Consider the following 11,375-nt stretch of genomic DNA (forward strand, 5'->3'; position numbering starts at 1 on the left):
CGGAACAAGTCACATTGATGGACAGATCATTTCTACAACAATGTTCTAGATATGATAACACATTCTCAGGCTTAACCTCCGTTTCTGTTGAGGAACCTGCGAGGGGTGATACCGTGTGTTTGTTATATGAAAATGAGCTGATATAGCTTTCTGGTGGCACCAATATGGAACGGTGGTCTTTCTTCTGTTCGACGGTTAGTGGAATGTTACATGTAGTTCATTTTAAAATCTTTGTTACTCTTGTAGCCATCTGGGATGGCCACTTACAACAAGAAACATGGACGTTCGCAAAGCCTAAAGGGAAATGTGGACAATGTAAAATTCAGGCAGGCACAGAGCCTGAATGTATATTTGTGAGCAAAGAATTCAGACAGCATAGAAACCCCCAACCGAATAGCATTTTAATGGCCCATCTCCGTAAGACAAAGGATTGATACTCAGGTAACCGATACAAGTCCAGACATTTCGGCGCCAGTCCCTTTACTCAGGAAGCATAAACAACAGGGTCAACGACCACTTAGGACACGCCCAGCCATCAAGGCACCAGCCCCTTTATTGGCTCAGATCGAAGGCAGTGATCAAGAACTGCCCAATTAATTGGGTCCAAACCTAAGGACCGCCCAAAAGAGTGCGAAACTCCCCAAGGATAAAGAGAGACATTTCCATGTGTTCGATCCCTTTTGGACCTGGCAGTCCGGTAACGTCCATCTCCAATCGTAGCACCGCCAGAAGCAAGTTCAAGTTAAATGCTCGCTACCAGACGGATAAGCTCAGCTGAGCAGCAGTTACTTCTCCAGACGCAGTAGATCCAGATTCGAACAAAGGCCACTGTTCCTCTGACCTAAGCCGGGTGCCTGAAGTTAAGTACAGATTGTCATATTTGTTAGGTGTAGTTAACTAGTAGTGTTTATGTTGCATGTGTAAGTTAATCTTGTGTGTAAATAAAGTACCATTGATCTTGAACTTGTTATGGGAGTGGCATTTTCAGAATCCCAAAATGTATCATGGAGTTCAACCAGCCTCTCCCTTTAATGTATTGTTGCTTTTGAAGTACACGGCTTGGTCTCCAGGTGTGGTATTACAATTATGGACACGTGGGTTTTTAAACACAAAACAATGTTTATTCCATGAATTCAACTTAACCTTTTTAAATAAACATTGGATCATTTACTACCCCTTACTCCAAAGATAACTCCAAAAATAATACAACACTAAATAATGCCTCAAAATGTTCCTTCAAACCTCCAAAAGACTTAACACCTTTAACAACAGAAACACATCAGGTTAAAGACATTACTGTTATGAGTTTAAATCACCCAAATGACTCAGAGATAGTCTTTCCCGGCAGAGATCACAGCAAATCCAGCTCCCTGCAAAACACAGACACACCCAAGCTCTTTTCCTCCAAACTGAAACTAAAAGCAGAAGTGAGCTCAACTCAGCTCCCCCCACCCTCTGACATCACTTCAGTAATATGAGCTGCTCCATTTCTTCAAGGTACATTGCTTAAACATCCATTTCTTAAAGCTACTCTCACATGACAAACTAACTAACTGGTTGTTTGGCTCTTTGATCGATATCCAGTTGAACCTTGTGGTGGTATCATTTGATGCCTGGCGACTCTGAAAGCAATATAATATCGATATCTGAAGAAAGAAGGGCAGCCTTATTGACTGCCATATTTATAGCAGGTAAAAAAGGCAATACTGTTGACCTCTAATAAACAAAATATTGTCAAGGGACTTCTCGTGGGTACACATACCATGTCTCAAACGATGATTTAATGATTATTTGCATCGCATTTCAATCAAACTTTGAAGCCTGAACTTTAAAAGCATCAACCAACAATCAAACATTCAAGAGCCGAGTTTCAGCACTGGGGATATCTTCATGACCAAAGGGTGATCATGTGGATCAGGGATGGCACCTGACCACGGTCTCCCTCATGTTCACAGCAGGCGTCTGGAGTCTCGGGGCTCCTTATGTGATCGGGGGATGTGATGTGTGCAGAGCAGGCTTGGTGGATGGCACTTGAGAGAAGGTGGGACGCATGAGGGTGCAGGAGATTTTCGGGAATTTGAGGGTCCTGGGGTGGAAACCCGAATTGATCGTCAGTCTCTCTTCTTCTCCAATTCCTTGCATAATAATATGGCTGAATATGTCAGTCCTGCAGAGGTACCCCTCATGGTGCTGGTGGAATCCCAGGTGGCCAGACACCGGAGAAGGTGGCAGCACATCGACGCAGGCTGAAGGTAGCACCCCATGGTCAGGTGGTCGCCCATCAGGCTGAGGAGGAACCGAAAGGTGTTCAGGCGTTGTTAGTCTTTCAAGATGATAGACAGCATGTGTCGCAGGAAACTCCATCCCAACAAAGAGTGCGGCACCTGTGCCACGTTCTCGCAGACTTGGCATCACGTGGAGGAGGAGGATACCCGCTCCCAGTGGCCATGAAGGTCGTCGCAGCCCTGAACCTCTGTGCAACCTGTTCATTCCAGGACTCGGGTGAGGATTGTGCTGCATATCACAAGCTACAGCCCATAAGTGTATCCATGAGGTCAAGGATGTGCTGTATGCCCCAGCAGCAGACTATCAATTTTGAGCTGGACCAAGCCCACCAAGATGCCCGGGCAGCAGGATTCTCCACTATCGCCAGGATGCCCTTGGTCCAGGGGGTAATTGATGGCATGCATGTCACCTTGCTGCACGCAAGGGGAATCAGGGAGTGCCCTTCATTAACAGGAAGAGGTTCCACTCCCTGAATGTTCAACTCGTGTTCGACCACTCCCTCCAGATCATGCACGTGTGTGCATGCTTCCCAGGGAGCCCGCATGACAGCTACATCCTGGGATGTTTGGAGATCCCTGGCATATTCAAGGACCACCCCAGGATGATGGGTTGGCTCCTCATGGATAGGGGGTACTCGCTGAGATCCTGACTGAGACGCCAGTGCGGAGGCCGGAGACCGAGGCAGAAACCCGATATAATTAAGCCCATATTGCCGCCAATGCGGTGATTGATGCGGTCCTGATGCCTGGACCGCTCTCATGGTGCACTGTAGTACAGCCTCAGAGGGATTCCCACTTTAAGGGGCTGGTTTATCTCAGTGGGCTAGAAAGCTGGCTTATAATGCAGAACAAGACCAGCAGCGCGGGTTCAATTCCTGTACCAGGTGAGAATTCTGAATTCTCCCTCTGCATACCCGAACAGGCGCAGGAATGTGGTGACCAGGGGCTTTTCACAGTAATTTCCTTGAAGCCTACTTGTAACAATAAAAGTTTATTATTGTGGTGGCTGTACACTCCACATCTGGCACAGCAGCAGGGCGACTTGTTGAAGGAGGAAGAAGAGGAACATGCATTGTCTGCACCATCTCCTGTGCCCGTGGCCTTTAGGTCTCTTCCAATTGACTATGCACTCGCTGGAATGTCACTGACATCCCCTCCTGAATCTCACCTCCATGTCTTAGCATCTGCATCACCTCTGGGATAACTTTGTCCAGATGATCGGCATCTGACTGGGACTCAACTGAGTCCTGGGATCCAGCAGACCTCCGACTGCTGACTCCGTTGGATGTTCCTGCCTCCGCCTTATGTTCATCAACAACTGTGTGGTGCTCACCCGTTTGTACCCCAGAAACATATCTATTAATGTCGCCCACCGAGGTGTGTGTCTCTGCACTGGTGAATGATTAGGTGACAGCTGAGATGCCTCGATGATGGTCCCCTGAGCTCTCCTTTGATATGGTCTCTTGGGTGGCATGGGGTGGGCCCAGCCAAGGCAGAGTACAATACATAAATTCAATGTGTGTTGGTCTGTCTTTCTGTGAATCCTGTGACTTCTGGGACTTCTCTTCTTGCTTCTTTGAGCATAGTCTCTTGACTTCTGGCATCCTTCAAGATTTTAATTCAGTCAACTTAACTTTAACATAAATACAAGTCCCTTGCAGTGTTCAGACATCAATTCCAATGGATCTTTCTTTTCTTTGTTTCCCTCTTGTGGGGACACTTTTCTATTTCTCTTAAGGTAATTACTTCTAGCCCAAATAATAGTTTAATAATATATTTTTTTAAATTTAGAGTAGCCAATTATTTGTTTCAATTTAGCGTGGCCAACTCACCTAACAAGCACATCTTTGGATTGTGGGGGTGAACCCCATGCAGACATGGGGAGAATGTGCAAACTCCACACATACAGTGACCCAGGGCCGGGATTCGAACCTGGGTCCTCAGTGCCGCAGTCCCAGTGCTAACCACTGCGCCACATGCCACCCTATATTTAATAATATTAACAAAATAGTTTGGATGCTACGGATCTGAACTAAAAACAGAAAGTGCTGGAAAAGTTTAGTTGGTCTGTCAGGACCTGTGGAAAAAGAAAGAGTTAATGTTTCTGCCCCAATAGGATTCCTCTTTGGAGCCTTCTGTCCTAATACTGGATTCTGATACTGATCTGGATACTTACAATTCCTGGCCTGTGACAAGTACTTCAGTCACTTTTGGGTTCTTACTGCAACCCACAGGCTATAGTAATTACCCATCAGCTAGTAATGCCCCACGCAAGTGGTACTTCCAAGCAAGTGCTCCTGCACTAACCCCCGGCTTTCTCTCACAAGAAATGCCGCTAGCGAGTATCCTGAGATGAATGATATCCCCTGGTAAGTACAAAATGCCCCAGTGATGCTTCTGCAGCTTTTGTAACATCCAGTCTAAGGATGTGCTCCTGTGCCAATACAACTAACAACTTCTAATCAAATATGTGCAATTCTTTACCAATGAGATTCCCCACAACAATCTAACCTTAGCTTGTACCCAATATTTACAGTTCTTGATCAATAGAGAAACTGTTCCTGGCTTCCCCTTTACAATTGAAACTTGATGTGTACCCTTTTGACCAGAGACCCATCCTCAGACAATTCTTCTAGTCAATCAGTCTTGCTATCTGTTAAGTGATAATGCTGGACTCACTGGAGCCCAAATGTACAGAATGTGTCTGAGTTACAACTCCACATATTCTCTCTTAAATCTACATTACAGACTGAGATTCTTGGAAAAGTAATTTGACAAGAAAAGCCAACTGAAAAACTTCCTTAACAATGTTCCACTAATGCAAAAAACTGAAGACCTTTCAGCTCAAAAATGTATAGTACAATTTGATAACAAGCCTTATTAACTACACAGATAAGCAAATGAAGTGAAATATAACACATCGGAAATTGGGGTGAAATGTTGTGAGGTCCTGATTTCTTTAGACCCTTACATACTGCAGATGGTTTGCCTCAGAATTGTAGATGAAGCCTTTTTTATTTTCTAATAAGCTGTCTTTCCACATTTGAATTTCACCCTAGTGCAAACACATCTATTATTCAACTCAGATTAATGGAAGGATCTTAGATACATATATTCTAATAAATATGGTGAAATTCAGTTTAGACTATTACAATTATGATGGTTATTGACAGAATCACAGAATAATGCAGCACAGAAGAGTCTCTTCAGCCCTTCGAGACTGCATCGGGCTGAGAAACATATCAGCCATGATTGGAAGGCAGAGCAGACTCGATGGGCTGAATTTCCTAATTCTGCTCATATATCTTATTTGTCTTTTTCACCACCCTATTAACCTGCCCTCCTGCCTTCAGAGATCTATGTACAAACAGGCCAAGATCCCTTTGTTCCTTGGAACTTCCCGGCGTCAAGCCATTCCCAGTGTCATGCCATTAATTTAATACTTCCTCATCATATTACTCCTTCTAACATGTACAATCTCACACTTTTCAGGGTTAAATTCCATCAGCATCTTATCCGCCCATTTGACCATCCCGTCTATATCTTTCTGCAACCCAAGACACTCAATCTCATTGTTAACCACCCGGTCAATCTTTGTGTCATCCACAAACTTACTTATCCTACTCTTCCACATAGTTATCTATATAATTTATATAAATGACAAACAATAGGGGACCCAGCACAGATCCCTGTGGTATGCCACTGGACACTGGCTTCCAGTCACTAAAGCAGCCATCCGTCATTACTCTCTGTCTTCTACAGCTAAACCAATTTTGAATCCACCTTGTCAAGTTACCCTGTATCCCATGTGCATTCACCTTGTCTTTAAAGTTAAGATAAAATGAAGGGGGGTCATATAACTTGTTCTGAAGTTTGCCTGAGAGTAAGTCAGGATAGTTTCATTGTTTAAAATCAATGAAGGGATTAGATTGTTTTACTGGGAAGAAGTGGTAAGGTATTTAAGTTTTGAGACAATGGCAGCAGCCTGGATGAGTCTCCGAAGTCCAAGAAAATTTTGAAAATTAAGGGTTGTAATCTGAACATTTACCTTCAAGATGAAAGACTTTGACTCTGAAAGATACCTAATTAGCATTTCTGTCCAGATACAAGTCCATCTGATTCACACTGCCACACATGTGAACGGAGAGTAACCATTGTAAAGATCAGGTGACAGTCTTATCCTAGAATCTCACCGAATATCACTGTGTATTGAGTCTGCCTGGATCTGGGAGAGAGGGAGCAGCTACAAGCTTAAAAACGGTCTCCGTGGTTCGCTGTGTAGGAATGTAGAAAATTGAACTTGGATTGAAAAAAAGGCAAGTTCACGGAGAGTTGAAATGAGGCTGGAAGAGTCACCCAGCTTGGTCAACAGGGAGGGTCCCTTGGAAAAGAAAACCTCACAGTGAAAGACTTCTGAGATTATAAATTACGAGGCTAAGAAAACAAACAGGAATGTACATTCAAGAGTTAAGAATCGCTTTGGATTGATTCTGGGAAAATTAAACGTCTGCATAAAGGACAGTATAAAATTTACCTGTGAAGTGTGTTTTGTGTTTTGTTGATTGGGCAAAGAATAAGTACGGTGGGGAAGGGTAATCCTTGCTGTGGCTTGAAGTTTAAGTTGCCTACAAAGATAGAGTGAAACCTTCCAGTATCCAAATTGCTAGAGACCAGGGGCGCGATTCTCCCAAAACGGGAGAAATCGTAAGGCTGGCGTCAAACCCGGGCGGGTTTGACGCCAGCACGCCCCTTCCCGACCGGGAACCGATTCTGGTCCCCGGTCGGGGCTAGCAGCCCGACGCCGCAAGCTCCGGCATCACGGGCTTAACGAATTTCGTTAAGCCCGCTTGCCAGAGTTAGCGCCGGCTGACGCGTCATATGACGTCAGCCGCGCATGCGCGGATTGGAAGACTCCAACCCGCGCATGCGCGGATGACGTCATCGCGTATTTGCGCGAAACCCGCGCATGCGCGGGCCGGGATGCCCCTCAGCCGCCCCGCGAATGGATACTGCGGGGCGGCGGAAGGACAAATAGTGCGCGGGCAGCGGGCCCGCTGCCCGCGATCGGTGCCCACCGATCGCGGGCCCATGGCACCCTTGGCACGGCCGTGGTACTGCCGTGCCAATCGGTGCCATGGTTATAAAAAGCGAGTTGTTCCCGTCGTTTTTACGAACGGCCAGACCAGGTCTGTTTGCCGTTCGTAAAAACAGCGTAAAGGGCTGGGACTTCGGCCCATCGAACAGCTGTGAATCGCTGCCGGCCGTAAAAAAACGGCGGCAGCGATTCGTGTCGGGAGTTGGGCGGGGGGGGGGGAGGGAGAATAGCGGGAGGGCAGGAAAAATGTCGGGAAGGCCCTCCCGCTATTCTCCGACCTGTCGTGGGGGTCGGAGAATTTCGCCCCAGAGGTATGACTGAGGATGTGCAACGGACCCTGTGGAATTCCTGATGTGTCGATGTATGTGGGAATTGTCTCCCCAGCACCCTCCATTAATGTCTCTGACTCTGAGCTAGAGGTGGAGCCTTTAGATTAACCCCCCCCACCGACCTGACAACCCATCTCAACTACCCAGCCATCCTCCTGATCAGACCTGACTATCCCATACCTGACTACCACCCATCAATTGACTCTACTACTCTCCAACCACTTACCCATTCACCCACCTTTATGAGGTTTTCAAACACCACACCCATCCTACCTACCTCCCACATGCTACCTACATGCCTCCCCCACCCTACCCATATCACACATCTACCTACCCACATCACCCATGTCAGTCACCTGCCCACTTATCCACTCACCAACCTATAGACTTACCCACCTACAGATTTACTCATTCATTCATTAACTCACCCATTCACTCACTCATGCATTTACTCATCCGTTCACTGATATATAAACTGGGCCTTTAAACTTACCATGTGACAGCTAATGACATAAAAAGATGTGTCCAGTCTTCCCCCAACTCTATTCTGTTCTGATGGAGTTCCCTGAGAGGCGCTGCACTGCATATTTACATGAAAGCTGGGATTGGAAGACCCTGGAAGACAGTGTTTAGCTAATATTGTTTTTAGTCATTTATACAGTAAAAGTCTGAAAATGTGAAATCTTCATGTGTCTTTCTTTCATCTATTAATTGGAAGTTCATTTTTTTTTAAGTTATCAGTCTCTATTGGGATTAGAACAAGAATGAAATGTAAAACAGTAAGTCTTGAACTGCATGAATATAGTATCTAATGAAAATACCTAATTAAACAATGACCTGGATTTTGCTGACAAAGGACATCTAACAGCATATTCTGTCAAGAAGGCTGGTCTATGCACATACCTTTCTTCACAAATTGCTACCAGTGCAAACTGATAGTGATGCAGTGAGGGAAGCAAGCATCTGGGACCTATGTGAACAATACAATCAACCATGTACTTCCTTGACCAATTGGATTAAAGGATAGAGAAATAAACAGAGGAAGAAGGACTGAGAATTTTCAGTGCTGCAGGGGTTGGTTGACAGTAATTAACAGGTGTCATATTGTGAAAGCGTACAGCTTTTCAAGACAAGGTTTAACTTTTTATGACAAGTTTAATTTGTAACTGCTGTGCGAATACAGAAACTCCATAACATTCAATGCATTTCATGGTGAGGCAGAATGTGAAATGGTATTTTTCCAAATCAGTTGAGTGGCATAACCTGGACAGCAACTTTCTGGCAGTAGTATTTCATTGTGTATCTGTCCCTTATTTGAAGCTCCCGTACCATTTACACATAAATAATGTGAGTGCCATTAGTTCCACTGATAGTTTCAGTTTCACAGCAAAATATTTCATTGCATCTTCTGTTTAGGAATAGTTACAGCAAAACCTAGTTCGATATTTCATTGCATCTTCTGTTTAGGAATAGTCATGGTGATACAGGTAGCCTATTATATTTCTGCAAGTAATGATTATAAAAAATTGTATTCAAAAATTCATGTAATCCTCACAAAACTTGTGAATTCTTAATGGTGAGAGAATAACTTATACAAGTCATTCTTCTTCACATAGTACTGTATCTGAGCTGGAGCTGTACTTTTGCCTTTCAAAATTAAAAACTGTTTTGTTTTCTAGCTGCTAATGAGAAATAACAAAACAATTTAAACCCAAGTACATTCAGATCAGAATAAAAGAAACAGAGCAGTAGTTTAACTAATTAGTGTTATGTAATAAAAAAATAAACTACTGCTTTTGGCAACTGAAGTCCACTTTCTAATATACTTGGTCATGTAAAACTAGCACCAGAGAAGGTGACTATCCAAACGTTTTTATTTCTGTTGGGTACAGATTAGAGATGCCTTCAAATGTGCCTGGAACACACAGGTCAAATCAAAGTAAAGAAACTGATAATGAGCTACCATCAAGTTTTGTGTTTCTGTTAATTGATGCCGTTAATTAACATATTGCTTCAACTTTATCATAACTGCTCTATTAAGTTCCTATATTGATGTGACCTTCATCCAAATATTTCAAACTGACAGATTTATGTGAATTTTCAGGTATGCTGTCCCTCACTAATATCGCAGTTGCTTATGTTGGATTATAGGTTCTTTGTGGCTGATGAAGACTAGGGCAAGTGGTTTGGTCTAGTTAATGCTAATTAATCGATTTGATTTGCTCCCCAAGTATTTCAAATTTGAACAAAATGCCCCATAGCAGACAGGATGCCGATTTCTGAATACATGCAAGCTGAAGCAAAACACTTTGGCAAAACGTTACAAATCAAACAGGTTTGGGGAAAAATTAGATTAGATCCAATAGCAGCTGAGGGAATCATGATCCTCAATTATCCTTCACCCATTCCCATTGAGGCAGGCAACATGCAGAGCTCATGTTGCCTGCTCATCTAAACAATTGGAACACACTGCTCACTGAATACACTTAGCAGGGCCTCATCACACCACTGCTGGTATTCAACTAGTGGCAGTTGAAGGTCACACCATGTGACTGAATGCCAGGTGAACCTTGTCGAGTATGCCTATGACCTGGGTGGGTCCCACCTTCTTGGACATTTTGTACCAAAAGGAGAGACCCACTGTCAAAGAGTAGAGACTCTCAGGTAGCCACCCCTATTATGATTCCCCCTCAAGCTTGTGCCTCCCACCTCCCGACTGGCCCTCTCAATACTACCGCACTCACCTTTATCTGGAGACTCCAGCAAGAATCCTTCCTCTCAGCCCACTGCAGTACCAGCAGTGGCCATTGCTCCTAGTGGCATTGCGGATACTGCCTGAAGCTCTTGGAGATAGGTCTTACACCCCACACCAGAAAATATGGTGGGAAATTGCCCTTGTTGAAGCTGAAAACCGCAATGGCAGCCAACAGCAGTCTGATTAATGGAAATGAATCCCAACTAGGCTCCCAAAAATGTCCATGGCAGGTTTGCCACCTGCTCTCCAGTTGGTGACCATTAAATTTTGCCCATAATGTTTGATGGCCAATATTTTAGTTTCCATTACACGATAGGTAGAAGTCACCCAACAACGGCTGCTGTGGAAACCCGGACAGAAGTCATGAGATCCGTACTTGTGCCATGCAAGCCCAACCTGGTGCCTTACAGATTCAGACAGCTGTCATTATATCTGTGAATACCACTACCTAAAGGTGCTTGCAATGTCACATAGCAGATATCTGGTACAGGAGCAAGTTGAATGGGGTTCTGTTGTGCCTAAAGGAGAAGTGGTCAGCTTAAAATTGTTGCAACAAAACGGCTGCATGATTGAGAAGGGTGATTGGTTAAAGCGGCTCTCTTTGCAGAGAGGGACCGACAGGTGATGGTGTACAGGGTGCAGCAAAGGATTATTGTTGTGCTTGGAGTCAAGGGGATGTAAAAGTTGTTTGGGATGATACCACTGAGCAGATAAATATTGTATTCCAAATGAATATTACAACCACTATATGGGGAGGCAGTGATATTCTCACTAGACTTGTAATCCAGTATAATGCCCTGAAATTAAATGAAATTGCTATTGTCACAAGTAGGCTTCAAATGAAGTTACTGTGAAAAGCCCCTGGGACAGGGATTCAGATTCTAACATGGTAGATGGCACAATTTCAATCC

This window comes from Scyliorhinus canicula, chromosome 5 (genome assembly GCF_902713615.1).
Source record: "Scyliorhinus canicula chromosome 5, sScyCan1.1, whole genome shotgun sequence".
NCBI lineage: Eukaryota > Metazoa > Chordata > Chondrichthyes > Carcharhiniformes > Scyliorhinidae > Scyliorhinus > Scyliorhinus canicula.